The 25,000-nt window shown below is 37.9% G+C and overlaps 1 protein-coding gene across 1 annotated transcript in view; it reads right to left on the bottom strand.

Annotated features, from left to right (window-relative positions):
- The window catches only part of Mvk (Mevalonate kinase), a 34,355-nt gene extending 10,616 nt beyond the window's left edge, over window positions 1–23,739 (bottom strand). The window contains exon 1 of the mRNA XM_069301437.1: window positions 23,516–23,739. The gene's annotated coding sequence lies outside the window, so the exon portion shown is untranslated. The remainder of the gene's footprint in view (window positions 1–23,515) is intronic.
- Between the last annotated feature and the right edge of the window lie 1,261 nt (window positions 23,740–25,000).

Below are 25,000 nucleotides of genomic sequence, written 5' to 3'. Positions count from 1 at the left end.
GAGGGGAAAAGAATGGGAGAGGAGTGTAAAATGGAGAGAAGAGCCAATGGAAAGGAAGTGGAGAAAGGTTGGGACAGAAATGAGGGGGGAAAATATGCTATGGGAGAGAAGAGAAAGTTTAGTACAGTACTAGTACTTCAGAATATAACAACTGAAGGCTTAGACAAGTCCAACATTGAATATACCCCTAATTGTTTTGAGTTGTTCTCTCGATTATGATTCCAGTGCATTTACAATTTATAGATAAGTAGCAGGATTTCCTGATACAGTATTACCCAGTTGCAAAAACTAGAGCTGACCTTACACGTCTCCAGCATCCCTCCCGAGGCCCAAATCATATGGGTTACATCTTACACCACTAACAATGTAAATCCTCACTACACATGATCTTCCCTTAGTAATTATGTAAGTTCATTTCATTCATTTATGATCTTCCCTATACATGATCCTCACTACTACAGTATTTGCTCCTAAATTGAATTACTGGGAAGGGAAAGATTTTTAAGTACGTTTCCTAACACCCGATGCCACCTAATACTTACTATCCTTGCAAGGAAAAACACAAATAAGACTATTCAGCACCATCCATGTCAGAATGCCAATACAAGAGCAAAAAGATATATGACAAGCTATCATCCAAGAAAGAATCAAACATTAGGAGTCAACATATAGAATCTGCCACTAAGCACTACCGAATCAAGGAATATTCAGCATTGTTACACTACTTCATAGATACTTAAAATTAACATAACTACTTACCTCTATGACCTTGCCCCATAATTTTTGTAACCATCTAATCTTGTATTTGTTGAATTTGATAAGCCCTTACAGATGAAATTTTATCTTCAATAAAGTCTACTCTCAATTTTGTTACTTTACAAGTGCATGAAACTATAAAATGCAGTTGAACTGCATTTAATAGTACAATACATGTGTGTTCCTTAGTAACCTTAGTAGTCATGTAACTTTAAATCTGAGTAAGCAACTTTTAAGTTAAAGTTGTCTTAGAAAATTTTGTGTACATTTGTAGCATCTGCAATAAAAGCTGTAATTCAAGGCAGTATACATACCACCTCCAGTTTGGTGACTACTAAGAACCTATTAGCGTTCAAGAAGAAGAATAGGTTTAGGATACTAACATCTTTTAACCTATATTTTTTCCCTACCAATTCCATTTTTTTTTTGGGGGGGGGGGGGGGCATTAGAGGCTCCTGTTTACTATGGCATAATAAGAGCTGTATTTTATATCTGTTGTCCACAGAGAGCTGCTAGATGCATTTTGTTTCTGATAACTCACCCTGCATTACTGCAAGTTCTTGGTCTTCTGCAGGAGAGAACCAATATTACATAAGGGTTGGCAAGTCCAAGGAAGAGTCAAGAGCCATTAAATATGTTAATACTGTATAATTTTATACAATCCCAAGCAGTGTTTCTGTTATTTTTATCTTTATCTTCTTGTAATCTTCTTGTATCTTCTTCTCTTCTTCTCTTATTGGTCCTTTTGCTGTAAAGTATTTTGGCATAATGGAACCCTAGGTAACATCAACAGACAAAAATTGTTTTATCAATTCATATATGGGAAGGTCCACAACTTGTAGGTATCTAACTAACTAAAGTATAGTACATTCAATCTTACGAAAGGCTTCAAAATCTACATACCCTATCGTACCTTATACCCTACAATACAAACCAATTCTGAGGTCAATGTATGATGAAGAGTGCTTATGAATTATTTCAATTCTTTCCCTAGAAAAAGTGCCTCAATAATGGCTGATAAGATGAAATGGGTTATTATTTCACCAGTGGCTCTCCATCATTACCCTTTACTGCCTCCTCCTCTAATAATTATACAGTACTACAGTAGAACCTTGGCTTACGAATTCCCCTATTTACGAATTTTTCGGGTTACGAGCTCAATTTCTTCATAAAATTCGATTCAGTTTATGAACTTTGCTTCGAGTTGCGAGTTTGTTGATACACATATGGGTTGACCGAGCACATGGTTCCTGGTAGAATGGGCGACCGGTCCTTAGTTTAACAGTGCTTCTTGTGTAGTGACAATCGCACTTGAATTCCTTGTAAAGAATTTCATTTTTTCTGCTGTGTTTGTGTTTAAACATAAAAGTAATTATTATATATCATGCCATGGGTCCCAAGAAAGTCAGTGGTAAGGTTCAACCTTAGTAAACACATGTGAAGATGGCCATAGAGGAAAAACAGGTCTCTATGGAAAGGTTCTTAGTGAGAAAAACAAGCAGTGAGCCACAAGCAGTGAGCCACAACCAGTTCCTTGTGGTATGCAGGCAAAACATAGGAGAGACTAACCCAGAGAAGTCATCACTGCCTGATGTTATAATGGAAGGGGACTCCCCTTCCAAACACTAACACCTCTCCTCCCCCCCCCCCCTTTGTCACCGTCTTCCATACGCCAACAAGAGTCTTCAATAAAGCTAAGCTACAACTTGTACATACTATAATACAAAATATTTGTGATTATTATGTATGAAATGGATTTTGAAGTTAATACTTTTGAGAGTGTGGAACGGATTAATTCAATTTACATTATTTCTTATGGGAAAATTAGTTTCGGGTTACGAATTTTCAGGGTTATGAGCCATCTCTGGGAACAGATTAAATTAGTAAACAATGGTACCTGTACCACTGTACTTTGCTTTCCAAAAAAGTATCAAATCAGACAAACAAGACAAGTCCATCATTAAAGGTAAATAAGAAAAACAATTTTTTGTATCATTGCTCCAATTTTGTTTATGTTAATTATTAGTGGTCCAGAAGAGCATCCTACCCCCATTTATAGCATTGTGCCTATAGAAAATTTGGTTCAGTTACTAACACCTTTTCAAAACATCTCATTTGCAAGTAGGAGACTTTGCATACCTGGCTTCCTAAATTTTCCAGGACTTGACTGAGATGAAGGGCTCTCCCTGATGATCAATTGAAGGGAAGAAAAATTTTTTCCAATAGTGTTCCACTGGGGACTACTGCTGTAGTGGTGGTGGCATTGGTTGGTGGTCAATGCTCCAATTTTAAGGATTACCTGAAGCCAATCTACCCAAAAGAGGGTTTTGATGCAGGTCTACTCTCTACTGTCTACTCTGTGAAAACCACAGCTCCTAGGTAACACTAACCCTAGAAAACCCTCCGGTACATAATATTACCCCCGTCCTCCCACCATATAAAGGTTGCTGCCCATGAAGGAGGGACTGGGTGTGGGGGAGGGAGGGTGGGGAGGTAGGAGGGCAGTGTATTGACACCAACACAATAGGATAGACAGAAGGCGAGTGACAATTGTTTGTCTAAATTAGTAACTAGAAATTACATAAGAGCAGGCAAATATGATGCTGCTGCTGCACTGCTTGTGAGTGACCATACAGAGAATATCTCCTAGAGTTGTGAATCACCAAAAGTAACAACAAATGAAATTTCCTCACCTGTGTCGCTGAAGGAGAGGCTTGCCTACAAACTTCGGGGAGACAATCAGCACGCTGAATTTGGCACCACACCCATCACTCTGGTCCTCCACATCCTATTAATTTTGCAGTAAAATTAAATAAACACATTCTATGTCCTGTACTGTATGAATAATTTCTAAAAGATGTATGGAATATTTATTATTTTTATTAGGTGTAGTGTGCAATAGACAACTGTAGTTACAAAGCCAATGGCCCGAGAAACAGCCATACATAAACAAACATGAACTAATGACCAGACCCCGATCTTCAAGCAAACTTTTTGAGGTTCCAAGCAAACATCGAAAAGCTATCTGGTTCAAGCAAACCAAATAGATGTTCTTAATATTGGGCCTCGAGAAATAGAACAGAGTATCATATGGACATATTGATGTATGAAGGAGTGCTTGATTGCATATTGGCATGAAAGGCACAATGTAAGGTGAGAGAATGATTTCTTTTCTTGTTAGATATATATATATATATATATATATATATATATGTACCAGGTATTTCATCCTCAAGCAGTGAGGGGGCAGTAGGTTGTGAGCTTTAGATTGAACAGCAGCTTTATACGGTTATTGGATGGAGACCTGAGGGAATATTGGAGTGTTAGTGGTTGGTATCAGCCTAGGAGGGAACACTGCAATATTATTCTTGTATATTTTCTTGTGTAGTATATATTTTAATGTAATAAATGTTTGTATGTTAACAGATGATCTTTGCCCTTGTCCCAGTGAGGCTTCCTAGATGGTGGGTGGGTGGGGGTGGGTTGTTGGGGAGGGGGGAGTGAGTGAGAATCTTGGGGTAGTTCTGGATAGAAAATTGTCACTTGAGGACCTCATAAAGAACACTGTGCAAGGAGTCTATGCCATGCTTTCCAACTTCAGAATATAATACATGGATGGTGAAATATTAAAGAAATTGTTTACAATCTTATGGGACCAAAATTGGAATATGCAAGTTGTATGGTGCCCATATCTCAAGAAGCACATCAATAAACTGGAAAAAGTGCAAGCACATCAACTAAATGACTTCTGGAACTGAGAAATAACAGCTACAAGAAGAGGCTAGTGGTGTTAAATATACCAAAGCTAGAAGATAGAAGAAAAAGATGTGATGTGATCAATACATACACAAAATAGTAACAGGAATCAACAAAAAGTGACAAAGAAGAATTCTTGAAAACTGCAATTTCAAGAACAAGATGTCATAGATATAAACTAAGGAAACAAAGCTGCCAAATAAGATTAGAAAGTTCACTTTTGCACACAGTGATTGATGGTTGGAATAAGTGAGGTGGTGGTGGATACCAAAAGCCCTCAGTAGTCTCAAAGCATCATATGACAAAAGAGTATCGGGAAGATGGAGACACCACAAGCATAGCTCTCATCATGTTACTACACTTGGATAATTAGACTTAGGTAATTATGCACACACTGTACTAGGAGGGGTACCAGCAGTGCATGGAATAATCTTTCCCCCTTCCCCTATTCCACTCATCATCTTTTTCCTTCTCCCATCTTCCCTCCCTCCCCCATTTCCTGCCTTCTTTCCCTCTCTCTCTCTCAATACATATAGTTACAGTTTGACAGCTTAAATATTGCCAGCCCACTTTTAACAGGGCTGCACTTGTATGCAAATTTAAGCCCCCCTTTTCTTACCTCTAACATTTTATATTTAAATTTTATACTGATTACATGCCAGTACCTGCATGTTACTTATCTTCAGTGCTGATGTGTTTTTCTAAGATAAACATACAGTACTGAAGAGAATGTCACAATAACACCAGTGAAAATAAATAATACAACCCCCACACACAAAGAAAGGAAAGTGACAACATTACGGCCCATCCTGGACGCTTATTTCTACCTTGACAATGACCTAAAATGGACAATACCCTAATCACTTTCCTTTATTTTCATATGTGTAGGTTGGGTTACAATACTGTATATAATATCACTTGGAAACAGGCTAAATGAACTGATAACAGCATCTGCTAAAAGCAATAACAATTTACCAGGCATTAAATCTATTTTATACTGTACAGTACAGTGGCCCCCTTCCGTTTATGAATTTAATTAATTCCCAGAGACAGTTCGTAACCCAAAAATTCGCAGCCCGAAACAAATTTTCTCACAAGAAATAATGTAAATTGAATTAATCCATTTCCCACTCCCAAAAATAATAATTTCAAAATACATATCATACCTAATAAACACAAATACTTAGTACTATAGTATACAAGTTATAGCTTTATTGATGACTCTTGTTGATGTACGGAACATGGTGAGGAGGGGGGGGGAGGTGTTAAGTGTTTTGAATGGGAGTCCCCTTCCATTATAACATCAGGCAGTGATGCCTTCTCTGGGGTCTTCTCTCTCCTACCTTTTACTTGCATACCCCTAGGACCTGGTTGTGGCTCAATTTATTTTCTCACTAAAAACCTTTCCATTACTTGTATCTTGTATGTAGTGAGGCATCACTGTCATTAAAAAGGTTAAGGCAACGGCCTACTTCAGCTTGCTTGGGCGAGTCGTTTCAACAAAAGTTTGCATTTCTTCCATAGTCTACACCACTTTTTAACTGCTGTGGAAGGGACATTCTGTACTGCCTCCTCCTCCCCTAAAGATATTTCCTAAGCTACCTCTTGTTGCTGCTCTTTGTGTAAGGCTAGGAGTTCTTCAGTGGTCAGTTCTTCAGTGTGTTCCTCCACCATACAACACCCAACTGTCCCAACACTGTGAATGTCATTTCTTTTTCTAAATTTCTCAAACCATCCACTGCTCGCCTTAAACACGTTCATATCTGCATCACTCATTCCAGGGGTTTTCTTTATAAGATCTTCATGCAATAGCCTTGACTTTTCACAAATGCTGGGCTCTGAAATGCTATCACCGGTTAACTCCTTGTTTTGTATCTATATTAACAACTTTTCAACAAAGTGTTTGTGTTCTTTGTTTTGTGATTGTTGATTTGCCTTTTGTCACTTTAGCACTCTTAATGTCCTTTTCTTAGCAATTATAGCATATATTGTTGAAATAGATTTGTTGTACTGCCTAGCTAGTTCAACAACCCGTGTACCATTTTCATATTTACAAATGATCTTTTTGTTTTTCCTCTATGGTAATCATCACATGTGTTTTCTTAGGTTGAACCTTACCACTGACTTTCTTGGAACCCATGGTGTGATATATAATTACTTTTATATTCAAAACCAAAAAAAAAAGCAGAAAAACACTGAAATTCTTTACAAAGAATTCCAGCGCAATCGTCACTAAGCGGGAGGCACTGATAAACTGAAGTGTGGGTGACCATGCCACTAGGAACCACGCAATAGATCGCCCATACATACGTATATTAACAAACTACGTAACTCGAGGCGAAGCTCGTAACCAGATTCAAATTTTACGAAGAAACTGGGCTCGTAACCCAAAAAATTCATAAAGAGGGCCATTCGTAAGCCAAGTGTCACTGTACTTCAATTCTAATGTAGAGTTAACTGGATTCACGTATTTTCAAAGCAAAAACCGATTCGAAAGCAACGGACAACCGATACCAAAAATATTCCTAAATTTTCTTGTACATAAAAGTATAAATTATCATTGCATCATAGCAGTAAGCACTGCAAAAGAGTAATATATAACAGGAATGTTAAATAATGCTGAAAAACTTGTGAAAAAATAACTTTATTAGCAATAACTACCTCATACCATGTATCATAAAAATCAAACTTATGTGCATTATTGAACTGTATTAATAATACTATTCATACACTTCAGCACTGTAAAAGCAACATTTAAATCACTACATTAAATTCATCTTGTTAAAATATAATTTAGAAACATCCTATAGAAAAGCCTACAGACACTAGAGTACTAATTAACAACTAACATACTGTCAATTGCTTTTATTATCTTACTAATACCGGTACCTAATTTACTAGATATAAACAGTACAACACACAATAGAACCTAATCTTGGCTGCAAACAATTAAGCATATATAATGTTAACAATGATAAACACTTAACGCATAAATATAATATAACCAAACAATCTAATTTAACTTCAACCCGCAACAAGACAAATTTGTTGCAATGTATTAAACCAAGAAGCCATGCACTTGTTACAATCAATAAGTGAAAAAATAAATATACAATTCTTGTTACCGGATACTGTACCACAACACTGAACTACCAATCAAATTACTAGAAATATGATTAATATATTATATTATTATTATAATATACAGTAATCTATTTAATCTCAAGCAACAAGCTCTGAACAATACCCAGGATATACTGGTCCTTCATAAATACATACTGTATATAATAAAAAAGCATCACAATTACCCACATTCACTTTCCTTATCCCTTACTTGGCTCAGCTAATTAAGTCCTACATTGTGCTGTGTGCATGACAAAATATAATTCACAAAATAATTTTTAAAAATTCCATATGGCGATTAGAGCACCGCAGGCAATTGCACATAGCAATTGGAGCCGTGTAGGGGTTCTACTTGTACATGTGAATTTTATTGCTATCCTGCACTGTATTTGTAATGATCTTATCTAGAAGTATGCATATTCTTGTTTGGTCACCACATAAACCAAAATACTGTACTGTATAAAAATTGTAACTTATTTGTACTGGAATGGACATGTAAAAAGACAAGTGGGAGCAGACAGCATACAGAATATTAATACCAAGAAACTGTGAACAACTCTCTAATTCTGACACTGTCAATATACTATCCATTATCATTTAGTACATTTATCAATGACAGACGACCTCTCTGTGGAGGTTGGTGGCAACACCTCCACCAACCACTGTGTGGTGCACCCGGCCTCACATCCTCCGGCATCCTCTGGGAGGTTGGGATGGGAATCCATCTTTTCTAATACCTTCCCACAAAATGCAACAATTTGTTTTTCTTACTCCACACTGTACAGTTCCTAATTATACTAACATTTATTTTTATTCAGAGTTTTTGCATCCCCTATCCCCATGTAGGTAGGAAATGGAAATAATGTTTTTTGCATAAATTAATAATATCAATGACATCTTCAAAATACTTCCACTAACAGGCAAATCCACTCAATTCTTCTTCTCTAACTGGAAATAAATGTTGGAGCCAATTGATCATAACTGTGTTTAAGGAGGGGGTGGAGGCAGGTTAGTATTACAAGTGTGAATACGAAATGCTGTACAATACTATCAGAAACAAAATTAGAATTCTCCCATTGTCGGGAACAAAGCTTGTACTTTGACTTATTGAGGTTTCCCTAGGTCAACTGCAGACCTGACCTAGAATGCAACCCTAACTCCCTAATGCCAATTTACTGCTTGGTGAACAGATGCATCAGGTGAAATTAAATATGCCAAACCCTTTCTGTTCTACCCAGTAAAAGAACTTAGGTCCCATGATTGTGCTGAGGACACAGACCACTGTGCTATAGGACCCATTAATATATTTAAAAGTTTTAAGGTTTTATTTTGGATAAAATTCTTAGATTTTGTTTTTAAGACATTACATTTTATTTTTAAGGCAGTTTTATGATATTTTGCTGTACTGTAAAATACATAACAATAGACACCTAGAAATAAATTTTATTGGTTGTATCCAACACTGCCAACTGACCGCGCTACTGTGTATGACTAAAGAAGTGATCGAGTCAACACAAAAACCAAGTACAGTACAGTACTGAACTGCATCTACTAACTGAAAACACCACAGACATACCATGGTGCCTTGTACATTACCATTAGAATTTAACACTTGACGGTTTCAAAAGATACAGACCACTGAAAATGTGTGTAGCTAAAGTCAGCCTCAGTCGTATGGATTTTGAACCAATTGGTACCAAGTATGTTATTGCAGTCACCAACCTGTAGCTGTTTGTAAACCAGGCAAAATGTGAAATTACTATTTATTTGTCATGGTCACAGCACATAATGCTTAATACTGTTACCAATACCAATACAGGGTAATTTTGTCCAGGGGTGGGAGGCATTATCCCTATAATTGCTGTGGTAGATAAATGGAAATAATTATAATTAATTTAACCTGCTCGGATATGTCAGGTAGATGACCTAAAAGAAATTTTGTGCACGAGCACTGAAAATGAAATAGGAAACAATATAAAAACAAATACGCTCTAGATGATGATATGGGACCCCAGTCTGCTTGCCTAGAAAAATGTTTCTAAAAGCAGTGTTTGACCAGGTCTAATGCTCTTCAAAATAGGCTCTTGGACCCGGCACGTGGTGCTAGTGGTTGACAGCAGACTTGCACATCACCCCAGGTGGTAGCACCAAAAATTGGTAATTACAGTACAGTATACTGTACTGTACCGTACTTCTTTCAAGCCTTCACGCTTATACCTCACACTTGTCATAAGATTTTATATTTGTTAAACAAATAAAGCATATTGTGTAATTTCTAATGTTGCAACACATTATGTGTAAGATAGAGATACAGACAGATATATAGATTATACAATTCATTTTGTCAGGGACAGGAAGCCTGTGTATATCTATATTTCTTAAGCTTATATCGAGCACTCCCCACCATGGTCCAACTACTGACCCTCCCCAGGATGCAACTCCACAACAGTTGCCTAACTCCCGGGTACTTGTTTATTGCTATTGTCCTTTTCTGTACTTCAGGAATTAATGGTAGATATGAAAAGACATAAAACTCCTTAGTAAGCATGCTTATCTGTTCTATTTATAATGACAGTTTATATATTTGGAACACAAGTGGCCTAATAGCAAGTTACACGTTTTCATGCAATGCAAATTGCATTACAGTATATAACGATACAAAATACTGTATATAATAGATTTACTGTTTTCTTTTTAAGATTTTCCATGGTATCTATGTTAAGAACACCTTTTATCCAAATGCAGACGATGAGTCACAATAACGTGGCTAAAGTATGCTGACGAGACCACACACTAGAAGGTGAAGGGATGATGACGTTTCGGTCCGTCCTGGACCATTTTCAAGTGAATTGAGAATTGTCACAATTCCATTCACAATCGACTTGAGAATGGTCCAGGACGGACCAAAATGTCGTCATCCCTTCACCTTCTAGTGTGTGGTCTGGTCAACACCTTTTATCCATATTAGAAATTAAATAGAAAGAAAAAATACTGTACCCCAAAAAATTTCACTGTACTGTCCTTGGCAAAACGTTGGCCACAGACACACACAGTACAGGTACAGCATTTTGGTTAACATCTCTAGTTACTGCATTTACAAATTGGACTGTGATGTCATTCCATATATAAACCTCTTTTTGAGTTATCAAGTTTTGCAAAGATATGAAGTCATTTTTTTACCTCATTTACAAAGATAAATTATAGTATATATACAGAACTTTAAGTAGGTAATGATTGCTGACTTTACTGTCAAATAATTATCCAGAAAAATATATATATACCGTATTATTTATCTTAAACTAGGATTTAAAAATAAAAATCCTTGTGGTATTTCTTTCAGTGCTATCCAATTTCATTATTTAAAATTTACTGCATCTTCAACTTGGTAAATGAATTCTTGCTATATTTCATGGTAAACTGGCAGAAATGGAAGTATAAACAGAAAAGGCAATAGTGGCCACACGAGTAAATGGACAACAGCACTGGGAAGAGGTCTGGAAGCCGAGATGGAGGAGTCACAGTCAAGGAAACAACAGTTAGGAAGCAAAAGCCAACCAGGGAAAGTTGGAAGCTCCTCCTCATCCATATCCAAAAGGGATTCTTGGCTGGTGGTTTTGAATATGAGAAACCAGTTGAACTTTGTACACAATTCAATATTACATATATAAGCACTGTTAATGCAATCATGGGAACTGTTAAGCCATCTTTGACTAAAAGAGGCAACATACTAATAATGGATGCAATGAAAAACCAAGTTACCATGAAAGGTTCTTCACTAAATATCAAACAGGCTGGTATTGCTACAAGCAAGATACTCTTTCATGGACATGGTAACTCATCAAAAAGAAAATAAATGAACCATTAACAAGGGCATAGCGAAGGTGCCTTTGTGTGGGATTAATGAAAAGGTGCAAACTTGACGGGATCATACACACAATTGTACAAAGCAAGCAGATCAGAGCCATATTAGTAGTGCTGACTAGTTTATGGAGTTTTACTAAAACTGATATACTACACCAAAAACTAGCCACTTTGTCTTCAAATAAACCTCGGTTAAGAGGAAATAAACGATGCACCACCTGTAACAATACTTTGGTGTCAGACAGAAAGGGAGACCAGATGATAGCAAAGGTTAAAACTACTGAAATACCAATCTTACTTAGTTTTAACATGAAGCCTGTTATGCTTCCTTGTTTGGAACATATTCCTAGCAAATAGAAAAATATGGGTAAAGCATGATATAATTCCATTTGTTTATAATTTAATGCTAAACAAAACAAAATCGAACCCAAACAATCCTGGCCCTTTACTAGGGCAGCAACAGCACCTATAAAAAATCCAAGTGATGCATTATTATACTGAAAATGACCGTAATCTATCAGATATAAGCCTGGATACAGCATTAGTGATATATACTCCATTTTCCCATATTTCTTTCGTGGAGAAACACTTGAGAGGGCACAAAGAAACATGTAAGCTGCGGGAATGTACACGAATAGATCAACTACAAACACACTGTACCGCATGAATAACTTGTGCTCATAACTTTCATAACCACGAGAGGTATGCATTTCAACAAAATTGGGGTTCAATTCTTTGCTAGAATTCCACACAAGTAACTATGATATGAAGTAAGGGGTGGATAGTCCAGGCCCCAGTACAGTAGATCATTACTTGTTGAATTCACATACCACTCTTTGACTGGTAAATTGACTGTCACCTCCTGCCAGTGGCGCTGGGCTTCATAGTCCCCGAACATTGGGGGTTTACCAGCCCCCGAGTAAGGGTGCAGTGACACACACCATCTCAAGAGAAGGCCAAAAAGTGTGACCAAAACAACATTTGCCATATTTTAAATAACGTTAAATTTTTATTTAGTAAAATTCCAACTACAATGAACTAAACTTTTTCAAATGAATAAGATGATGAATATAACTAGTGCAATCAATAAGATATGCTATATATATACTGTATTTATATGGATATATATATATACTGTATATATACAGAACAGTATACTGTACTAGATATAGCCTACATAAAATAAAAAAAGAGGCCTCACATATGCATGATCAAGTTTCAGGCATATTCTAATATTGAAGCTACAAATAATCTTATTTCTCTTTCAAGTTATGAAAAGTAGGTGTTTACAAATGACACTTTAGAATGTCTGTTCAAGAAGTATATACTGAAGAGGTGACGAGATGTCTTAAGAGAATGCCGCCTGAACAAAGATGTTGGCAGGCTGTTTCTGAGGTCCTTAAAATCTTCTCAATACTCCCAATCATCCTAGAAACAGACAAAAAATAAAAAAATGTCAATGGACATAAAAGAAAAAATTGTCAAAAAGATTGTGGAAAGCCTTTCATCAGCACATCACCTCTTGCACAGAAAAATACTGGAAAAAAGATCGTGGCAAAAACAATTCATCCCGTACATCTCCTCTCGCACTGCAACTCACAAAGAACTTTATATCGTAGAAATGAATCCTGGAAATAGTTTTAATTTTCTTGCAGATATTGTACAGTCTTTGCATGCATGCTTGTTCATCCTGTCCTTTGTTTAAATTTGATTTGCATATACAGTACAGTTATAGTGTATATTCATTGTGTAGCATAACACAAAAATCAATAATGTCATTCTTTGTTATTGCAAGAGAATCCTCAAATGCGCCATTTTTTAACACTGCATTAGTAATTTTAACTTAAAAGTATACAGTAGCTTCATATTTAAATGCTTAACCCTAAAATGGAAAAACTAATTAACCCTTAAACTGCTTCAATCTCTTGAGTGTGACTGGCCAATATGCTCCAACTGCCAGGAGATGATTTAAGGTGCCTCATTTTATTGAAAAACCCCTACCCATTTTAGGGGAACGTCATTTGACACTAAAGACTTCTATCGATCTTTTGCCATACAGTGTACAGTATTTGGAAAAAATCCAGAATCCCTTAGTTTCCTTCCAGGGTCTTAATAACAAGATCCAGCTCATGTCTGGAGCATCACCATCTAGCAAATGAACATTACTCAAGTGATGATGGTGGCCATTATCACTTGATTAATTAAACCTATAGTTGTTAAAAGTCCTTGTGCTGTCCAGTGAACAATGCACCCAAAGGATTGTGTCAGGTTTGTGGCAAAGAGTTCTGCCCTAGAAACGATGGGACTTTACACAAACATAATGGCTGCGAGGACTTACGAATGGTACCTATAGAGAGAGGAGACCCACAAGTCCCCCAGCAGCCACAATTCCCTGCAAACTTCCTGTCATCAGATGACCTCCTGGGGGCAATCAAAGCATCCACCACCAGAACTCTTACCAACATTCCAAAGCAGCACGCCCATTTGCAGCAAGAAAATATACAGACCTTCTCAGGAAAGTAAATGAACCGTCTGCAAATCTTAATGTTCCTGCCACCATCAATGCATGGCATAATTTGTTCATATTTGGCAATATTTGCTTAGCCATGCCAGCAAGAGGAGGCAAGTTGCTAGCCTCATCAGTCACTAGGTCAATAAATAATCCCCATAGAGCTAACAACCTGATTCCAATCCCTCTTCACTGCAAAAACTGCTGTAGCAGACCAAAGAGTTCCAATGACAATTTGAAATTAGGAACCCCAAGTGACCAAAAACTTGAAGAGAGCAATACAGAGGGGCAATTAGGTTAATTACTAGAGAAGACACAATCGCACCTAGAAATACTGCCACAGCTGGTTCACTGAGAGAGAGAAGCATCCCTCACAATTGCTATGGGAACCCACTTCTCGGGACACAACTGTCCCAGATCTAGGACCCATCTTCCTTTAAGAGTCAAGAGGTATACAAAGCAATCATGTCATTTCTGCCAGACTCAGCAGAGGGGTATACTGGCATAAGACCTTAGCCCCTCAAGGAGATGGCAAACTCAATTCTTGGCGAAGTTGCCGAGACAATAATTTCCAAGATCACAAAGTCATCAACTGCATCTCTGGCCTGATTGCAGCCATAATTAAACCCTCCTTCACAGAATCCTTTTGTGCCATCAAGCAGGATTGTGGAATCAGACCCATTACTGTGAATAACACACTTCAGCAACTTTTTTTTTTTTTTTTTTTTGCAGGGATATTCCTGCATGGGCCCCAAGTCTCTGGCCGGCCCACTAAGTGTTGCTCGTTTCTGCTTTACTTAGGCAGAGTATGAGTATTTATGACTCGTATGTTCGCTTCAGTAAGATTTTGCCATGTGTGTTTAACAACAACTTCTGCTCTGTTGAATCTAAGTTGAAATCTTAATGGGTTTGTAACTGTGCAGTGTTAGATAATGTTCCAGTGGGTTGCCAGGGAAGCTGTGAGAAACATCTGCATTGAAGCTGCAAAGATGCTTTGACCTCATTAACTAGTTTTTGTCAGTGAAGCAGCAGCTTATGCAGCATGACCCTATATTAATCATTCCTGAAAATAAGGCATTAATTAAACTACAGTACATTTGAAAAATGCTTTCAACCATGTAAAGAGATATCTGGTACTGGAAGCCGTTCAAACAAACTTTCCTTGTCTACTCCCCCTTCGTTTCAGCAGGATATAGTAAGGAATCGTCACTGCTATTTGGGGAACATTAAGTACAGTGGAACCTCAGCTTACGAATGCCCCTCTATACAAATTTTTCAGGCTACAAGCTCAATTTCTTCGTAAAATTTGAATCAGTTTACAAGTCTTGCCATGATTTGCGAGCTTGTTGATATATGTATGGGTCAGCCGAGCACGTGGTTCTTGGTGGCACAGGCAACCGCACTTCAGTTTACCAGTGGCTCCCACTTAGTGACGGTCGTGCTTGAATTCTTTGCAAGGAATTTCATTGTCTTTCAGCTTTTTTGTTTTTTAAACATAAAAGTAATAATTATATACCATACCATGGGTTCCTCAACAATTAAGAAGTGGTGTGCAGTATGGGAAGAAGTGCAAAGTTTTCTTGAAATGACTAGTCCAAATCAAGTTGCAGTAGGCTGTTGCCTTAACCTATTTAATGACACTGATGCCTCACTACATGCAAGTGTTAAAACATGGTGAAAACAAGTCTCTATGGAAAGATTCTTAGTGAGAAAAACAAGTAGTGAGCCACAACCAGGTCATAGTGGTATGTAGGTAAAACGTAGGAGAGAGGACCCCAGAGAATTCATCACTGCCTGATATTATAATGGAAGGGGTCTCCCCTTCCAAACACTAAAACCTCTCCTCCTCCACCCCTCCTCAAGTCTTTCATATACCAACAAGAGTCATCAATAAAGGTAAGCTATAATTTGTACATATTATAGAACAAAATATTTATGTGTATTATGTATGAAATGTATTTTGAAGTTAATATTTTAGGGAATGTGAAACACATTAATTCAATTTACATTATTTCCTATGGGAAGATTCGTTTTGGGTTGCGAATTTTCAGTTTACGAGCCGTCTTTGGGAACGGATTAAATCCGTAAACGAAGGTACCCCCGTAGTTTCCACAGGTGTCCAGTAGAGAAATCCACTTGCCACTTTTTTTTTCTGCATGGTTGCTAAAGAGGTCAAAGGCAAGTTGACCAGTGAACTAAGAATCTGGTTCCTGGACGATGACACCCTGGCCGAGACACAGGAGTCCCTTCTAGGAAATCTACAACCGGTGAAATATAAGAAGAGGAGTTAGGACTCGCCCTAAATCCATCAAAGTGCAAAATCACTCATCTAGCCAACCATCTTAGATGCTGTAAGAACTGTCTTATCAGGAACCCTAGTGATTGCCCCCACCACCAATGTGCTGCTAGGGACACCTTTGCACTTGCATGTGCAAGTGAAAGGTGTCCCTTGAAGACACCTTTCCTTGAGGAAAATCTGAGTGACCTGAAAAGGCTGGAAGAAAGAATAAGAGTTTTGGATGCATGCGATGCTTTGTACCTCCTCATATGGTGCCTTACATTGCCCAGGCTTACCTATTTCCTAACGTGTGTTTCCTCTTTCCATAGTCCAAAATTAATAGAATATAACAAACTCCTAAAGACAATAGCCATAAAAAATGTTAAATCTCTTCCTGAAACATGACCGATGGGACTATGCAATGCTCCAAGTTAGACTCGGTGGTATAGTTATACACAAGGCAACACAGATAGTATTGCTTGCATTCTTATCCTCGACCAGTGCTACGAACATGAGCGTGTACTGCTAGAATCCACTCAATAAAACACCTAAATTATAGGGTCTGATTAAAATGCTTAAATCTGTATTTTCTGGAGCACAGGCGGGAGATACATAATTCACAGGTGGAAAATATTTGAGAGGGCTGGTCCCAAATCTGCACACAGAAATAACATCACACGAGACCAAAAGGCATGGAAGGATGTGCAGAGTACAGTACCCCCTGTTGAAAAGCAAAGGTGCAATAAGTACTCAGAACTATCAACATCAGAAGCCCAAGACTGTTCAACACACTTCCACTACACATAAGGGGCATAATTGGCCAATCCCTCACAGTGTTCAAGAAAGAACTCTATAAACACCTCCAAAAGATATCTGACCAACCAGGCTGCAATTCATACGTCAGGCTGTGAGCAGCCCCGTCCAACATCCTGGTTGACCAGACCAGGTAACCTGATCAAAGACCAGGCCACGGGGAACTTGACCCCTGAAATTAACGCAAGGTAACTGCAAGGTAAGGTAACCTTGCTAATTTAAGGAGTAAATTAGCGAGAGATCCTATCAGAATACTCTAGAGACTACTGAGATTTATGATTAAAAATTCACTGAAGGAGCTGGCCAGTGGGACACACTTGCAAACTCTCAACCACAACCAACTTTTCCAGATAACTGCAAACAGGCCAAATGGGATAACCCAATAGTGAAGAACATTGCCACAGCAATGCTGGAAGCCGCTTCTGGGAAGGACAAAGCGTGCTTCCTAGCATGCACGCCCAGCCCCCCCCCAAAAGCCTAAAGTGGCAAAGCCTTGTAAATGTCTTTGCAGTACAGGGCTGATTTTTTTTTTTTTATACAGGTGGGTACAGGCATAGACAAGTTCAGACACCTGCTTACAGTCTTATGAGCTTTCCCTTTCCACAGTTCACATTAACTACTTAAACAACTACACTACTTTCCTTGGAACATGACCCACTAATCCCAAAACAACCAGGTCCCAATTACTGCCAGGTGAACAGGAATGAATAGTTAAGGACTGTTACACAGTCAATTCTCGGCCATAAAATCCAACAATGGATTACTGTATTAATTGTTTCATTGCTAATCTTGACAGCATCTTTGATACAGACCTTGCTAAAGATAATCTTATTGGCTTGAGGACAAAGGAAATGATGCAATATTAATTCATCTACAATCTTCAGAAAACTCTGGTGTGTTTGTCCTATGATACCTTTTTATGGTGAAATGGCCAATGGTAGCTTATTGGTATTGAACAAATGATTTGTTAATTTGACCAATGATAACTTTCATTCCATTTGCCAATACTGTACATAACTTTGTAAATCAATATTTTCAACATTCCCAACAATTCAAAATCTATTGAAGCCAAAGAAGACACGTATTGCCTTGTCGAAGACCATTCCACTATTTGAGCTTCTTATTCCAGTCAAGCATTAGCAATGTTCTCATTTAAATTTACTTTTGAGCACCATTAAAGTTTACTTTTGGGATCAGTGAAAAATTTTGCATTGACTTCAATAAAGAAAAAATCAGCATGCAGCCATTAATTTTTGCATGTAAAAATTGAAGAAATATAAGTGTCTAGTTTAGTTATACAGTACTGTATACTGTACTTTTTATACTTTAAGGTACAATTTATATTTAAAAATTTCTTTATATACTCTGTCTAAAAACAACCCATCCTCCTGTTTAGATACAGTAGTAGATTTTGTAACTATGTGCACCATAGTACAAACATTGATGTACTGAACAATTAGATAGTAAAATTTGGTACTATTCACTTTATAAGAGTCCAAAAAAATGAAGCTAAAAAACAAACTTAAATATTCCTAGGCCTAGTATAGCACACATATGTACTATATTAGGCCTCAGATAGTGTGTATTAGGCCCAGGAAGGTTAGGTTATGTTAGGTTAGTTTAGGTTGTCTTTGCACCTTAAATACAAAACCTTTTCCGGTTTGTCCAAATTCAATAGTACAGATTTCTACTGTCTCCAGTTTATAAAAATTCAACAGTACAGATCTCTACTGTCTAATTGTGCTGTACGTTGGTATACAGTATACACTATGGTCCTCATCGTTACTGTAAGTACTACCAAAGCAGGAGAATGGGCTGCTAAAAAGAGGAAGCAATTTCTAACAACACGCACAATAATAATTAAATGATTCCCTCCAATAATTAATGACATTCACGTAAGTCAGCGTATGCCAAGGATTTATTTCAATGATAGAATCATTTTATATGCTTTAATATTTACTGTACTAATTTAACCCTCAAAGAGCAACCATCATAAAAATTTTACACCTCGCCTGTGCACAAAAAGTTACGGCAAGAATGATACATTTGGCAAGACAAAATATATATGAAAGTCTTTTGTGACTAAGGTGCACCAGAGGGAGAAGCTGGGCGAGGGAGTCATTGGGTACATCAACACAAGATACACAATGTGCAGACTCATGGTGCAGGGGTGACGACACTTAGGTTTAAGTTGGATGCTTTTGTGTTCATCACTTCAGTTTGCACATTGAGTTAAATAATTATTTATGTACATATAATTGATGAAGAACTGTAACTTGAGTACTGTACATATGCCTACAATGAAATACAGTATGTACACCTACATGGCACATAAACCTGTTCCTGGCACATCTCAAAGGTAGTGTCTTGCAACCCACTATATATTTCTGCTATTCTGTCTGGTAATACATTTAAACACTGGTAGAAAACACCAAAATTTGATCTGATGATAATCATAGGTCACTAGTACACAATCTCATTGCATATTAGTTAGAAATTGAAAAATAAAATAGCATGAATCTTGGTTAATTTCATTACATCCATCTTAAACTGGTAGAATGGTCTAGAAAATGGCTACTAAAGTTAAACTTAGGAAAGTGTAAAGTAATGAAATTAGGCAAAGGGAACAGAAGGCTGAATATAATGTACCATCTGGGAGGTGATATCCTGCAAGAGACAAATAGAGAGAAAGATTTGGGGTTGATATCACATCAAACCTGTTCCCAGAGGCCCACATCGAAAGGATATCATCAGCAGCATATGCTAGAGTGGCCAACATAAGAACTGCCTTTAGAAACTTGTGTAAGGAATCATCAGGACCTTGTATACCACTTATGTAAGACCAATCCTGGGGTATGCAGCTCCAGCCTGGAATCCATACCTAGTTAAACACAAGACAAAGTTGGAGAAGATTCGGAGGTATGCCATCAGACTAGTCCCAGAACTGAGAGGTATGAGCTACGAGGAAAGGCCAAGGGAGTTGAACCTCACATCCCTGGAAAACAGAAGAGTTAGGGGAGATATGATAACCACCTACAAAATTCTCAGGAGAATACAGGGTGGACAAAGACAAACTCTTTAGCACGGGTGGAACACGAACAAGAGGACAGGTGGAAACTTAGTACCCAGATGAGCCACAGAGACATTAAAAAGAATTTTTTCAGTGTCAGAGTAGCTAACAAATGGAATGCATTAAGTAGTGATGTGGTGGAGACTGACTCGTACACAGTTTCAAATGTAGATTTGATAGAGCCCAATAGGCTAAGGAATCTGTACACCAGTTGATTGACAGTCGAGAGGCGGGACTAAAGAGCCAGAGCTCAACCCCAGCAAGCACAACTAGGTGAGTACAATCATATTTACATTATTTGTACAAAAACTGGGTGTTAATTAAAAGAAAATGATAACTGCATTGCCCCAAGGAGTAACACATGACAATAGCCAACAATTAAGGGTTAATCATCCATTTTTTAAACTACAGTATATATTTTTCCTTTATGAAAGCATAATCAACATGAGGGTGTTTTGCTTTGAGATTGTGAATATCAAAATAATAATGTTATCAAATAAAAACTTCAAACTTGCTAAATTTGTTAATGGCCTGACTTTTTTTTTTTAGTTAGGTTATTAAAAAAATAAGGTGCAAAATAGCATACAACTTGAAATTATTTTGTGCAGAAGTGTGTATGTGTGTAGAGCTTTTATCAAATTCCCTAACTAAAATAGGTAAAGAACCACTACTGTATAGTAGCACAGTTATTAACTAGACTAAGCTTAGATATTTGCATGCATTTGCTAGCAGACAAGACATACATATTTAGTTCACCACTAACCAAATAAATACTGTATTTATATACACAAAATCATGTGTTTTCCCTACAAAATCACTTCAACAGTACAGTACATCGCTTAAAATAAATCTTTAATTAAACATACTAAAACAAAAATTCTCCACAAAATATATATGAAAATATGGTATTTACAGGTGTTATTAACCAACCCTAATGCCACATTTCTCCCATAACCTAATAAACTCAAACTACCAAACAAAATTTTTCAAGAAACACATGTCATGCTAAAAGAAGCAAGTTGAAAATAGAGCAACAAGTCATCATGATAATTGATCATTTGTGTTTAGGCAATGTTTAATTATGGATAGAATGCTTTACAATAAAGGAATTTAAATAATAAATGCTTTACAGGTAGGAATTTATCTAAACCACCAGAATAGACAGTTTTTCTCGCATTAATGCAGAATTACATTTAAAGTGCAGCGCTTTTCTCTGGAAAAAGCAGCAGTATTTCAGTAAAGTCCCCTTTCTGGCCCCCTCAGGCCCCAGTGTCTGGGCCTGAGTGTATTATACTCGGTATATTATATTACGAGTCTGAGTGTATTATATCCACCTGTCTCAATATTGCTAGTCAATAGTCCTATAAAATAGATACCTGGGTCCTGAATGTTGGGTCCCTGGGAAGCTGTATACAGTTATCCCAGGGGGGGCTGAACACTAGCATCATGTACATCCCTGTGCAGACGAGGAGTCACAATAACGTGGCTGAAATATGTTGACCAAATGGTCCAGGACGGACCGAAACGTCGTCGTCCCTTCACTTTCTAGTGTGTGTTTGGTCAACATGTACAGTATATCCTTGTTCACTGGCACATTTTCAGGGAATCACTGAGCATTAAGGTTTGATATTAATTGATATGGTAGATAGGTATATCAGTAGTCTATGGTGGTGTTTCATATTGTTTGACAACTTTTTACACTCCTCTTTTCCTTATTTTTGGTGGCACATTCCTTGGGAACCACTGACTACTAAGGTTTGATAATAATATGCAAAGTAGAATGGTAGATGTAGAATGCATTGTTGTGTTTTCAATAGACTTGGATCCAATTGTTTTTTGGTGGCATTTTTTGCACTGGTAAATGCATGCCACTTATTACCCATGGACCACTCGCGGGACCAAAGAGACAAAGCTCAATCCCAGAAAGCACAAATAGGCGAGTGCACAATTTGGAAAATAATGACCCAGACTACAGTACTTTTTCAAAAGGTCAGATGTAACACAAACAAGGAGCATGTTTCAAACTCAACAAGCCACAGTGCAGGATGGAAAACAGGAGATGCTTTTTCACCCCATAGAGCTGTAAACCCATGGAACTGCCTACCCCCTGAAGCCATAGGTGCCAAAACACTGCTGAATTTCAAAATTCAGCTTGACAAAATTATGAGAAGATATGAGGGGACCTTCAACAAGCCACCGACTTCCTGTCTTCATCGAGGTCACTAGACAGAGTGGCCCCCAGGCAAACTTGGGTAAACAAATATTAATGTTTATTAAAAGAAAAAGATATGACCTACAATGCAAAAAGCTATACTGCAGTTAATATCAATAAATCAATCTTTATTTACAAAGTTGACAGCAAATTAAATAATATTATATTGTTGGTACATTACAAATTTTAATCAATATAAAACTCTTAACTATGCCATGTTGTAGACTTAGGTGAAATGCACTTGTATGAAGTACAGTACAGTGAAATCATAAGAGACTTTTTGCTAAGGCTCATTTTCTAATGGCTATCGCCATACATATCATTAGAATGGCCTGGATTGTGTTATGATAGGTTAGGCTGAATTGGGTTAAACTATGTGGAGTTGAGTTAGGTAAGGCAAGCTTTGAACCCCATTGGTGAGCCATCTTAGGTATGATGAGACGTACAGTATTTACAAAACCCCTCAAAACAATCATCAGGTTAGGTTAAAAATTTTGTATTCAGATGATGTTCCAATTACTTCTGAAAAGGCTCGACTGTCCCAAGAGCGTGCGTTAGTCTCCAATAAAGTGCTAACGAAATTGTGTGCGAGTGACAAATTACACTAGGCACCACATGAGCCTTCACATACACTTTCAACACAGTGAAAAGGTGTACAGGAAATAGCATTTACCTCACCGAATACGTATAAAAATAAAGAAAACAAAAAAGTATAAACACGAGTCATTCACTAACAATCAAAGTGGAACCTTAACATCAACCTATTGTTGATGTAACAATATACGTATATTCAATTTTGCAACTATCTCATTAAGACTAAGCTAAATAAATTTTGGGCTTCAGTAAATAAAAATAATAAAAAAAAAAGTCCCCGAGCCCAATAGGCGCCCTGTAACCCTTTCCACTACCGCCCCATACACGATGGTGGGTATGGGGTGCACAACAAATGAACTAAACCTGATCCTCCCCCCAAACCTTAGCATTCCCTCAGGGCAACTACTCCATTACCAAGCTACCTCAATATAGAGGGGTCAACAACATGTAGAATAAGATCAACCCCGATCCCCCCATCTATCGGCGATAGACCCCCGTCTATCGCCGTCAAGAGACACAAAAATCAACTTCCAAAGAGCTTACGATATGGGAGGCGTCGAGGGCCTTGGTGAGCTTCTCTTTAATGTAGGAGACAGTGTAGGTGGTCATGGCTGAGGTGAGCAGCGCTCGGCCTGGGCTACTACGGCAGGTCACGAGGGACGGGATATATCCGGTCGTAGTGACGGTAGTAACAGGTGAGAGGGACAGTACAGCCGCCTGTCACACCCGTGGTCACCACTCTCTCGTGTGACGGATCCAGCGCCGCCTCCTCCATAACTTACAATAACCACATATATATAAATATATAAAAATATATATATATAAAAATATATATATATATATATAAAATATATATAAAAAATATATATATATATATATATATATATATATATATATATATATATATATATATATATATATTGTGACGGTAACGCGTTGGTGTTCGGCTGTTTAAGGCTAGGGGTATGGCCTCGTCACATAGTTATAAAAAAAAATAGAAAAAACTGGAACTTCGTCTGTGGTAAGGTAAGGAGAAGACACACAAAACACAAGTAAACTTTAACAATGAAATTTTAATTACGTTAAATAAATCAAACATGAAAATAATGCACAAACAAATTCTTATAATAAAATCAATGAATCAAAATAATAAGAATACTTAAATGACAAAATGAAAAGTTACGTTAAGGCAAAATAATAAGAAGTGCAACACAAAAGTTAAGTGGGAGGTGCTGGAATATTGGCTTAAAGCCACCACCTCTCTCAGTACACGCTAACGTCTAGCTGGGAGGAGTGCTGGCTACGAAAGCACGGAACATTCTGAAGACTGATGTTGGGGCGACCCCAGACATCAGGTAGTATTGGGGGGCGAGTGCAGGTGCAGCCAGACCGGCGACCAATCAGCGGAGCCGTAGCGATCAACGGGTAGTTTGGTGGTTGGAGTTCGAACAGGTGGCTGGTTGCATACGTTTCTGCTCACCCTGGCAAGCCTTGCTGGTGCTGGTGTTGTTGTCGTTGTTGTTGGACATTTCTTCCATAGTCTTTTTATATAATTGTGAAGACGTAATTTTGGAGGGAAGAGCAGGCTCAATCTCTTGAAGGAGATTATCGTCACAACTCTCCCCCGAAGCCTGCGGTTCTGGAAGAAGTACGTCGTTATGTGGTGGAGTAATGGATGGAGTTGCTTCTACTTCATAAACTCTGGAGAGATCATGGGCTAAGATGTTGTCAGACTCTTGGTATAGCGTGTCTCCAGGTTGAATTTCTGCAGTTAGCAAGCCCATAGTAGAAGACGTTGAGATGAGAAGTGGGCGTGCTGCAGGAGGTGTAGGGTGGTGTGGTCCGTATTGATGGTGGACCGAGCACTTTTCAGGTGTGGAGTGAAGTGCTGAAGCTTCAGGATGAGGAAGAGTAGCTCCTTGCCAATTGTTCCGTCGTTCCTTGTAGCAGTAGTCGCTGACAGGTGAATTCTTCTCGCCTCGTTGCTGCATCACGACACCACCATCGTCGGTACCATTGGCGTCGACA

Source organism: Procambarus clarkii, chromosome 45, assembly GCF_040958095.1.
Source record: "Procambarus clarkii isolate CNS0578487 chromosome 45, FALCON_Pclarkii_2.0, whole genome shotgun sequence".
Classification (NCBI taxonomy): Eukaryota; Metazoa; Arthropoda; class Malacostraca; order Decapoda; family Cambaridae; genus Procambarus; species Procambarus clarkii.
The sequence above is the reverse complement of the archived record's forward strand: the minus strand, read 5'-3'. Positions and strand labels throughout refer to the sequence as shown.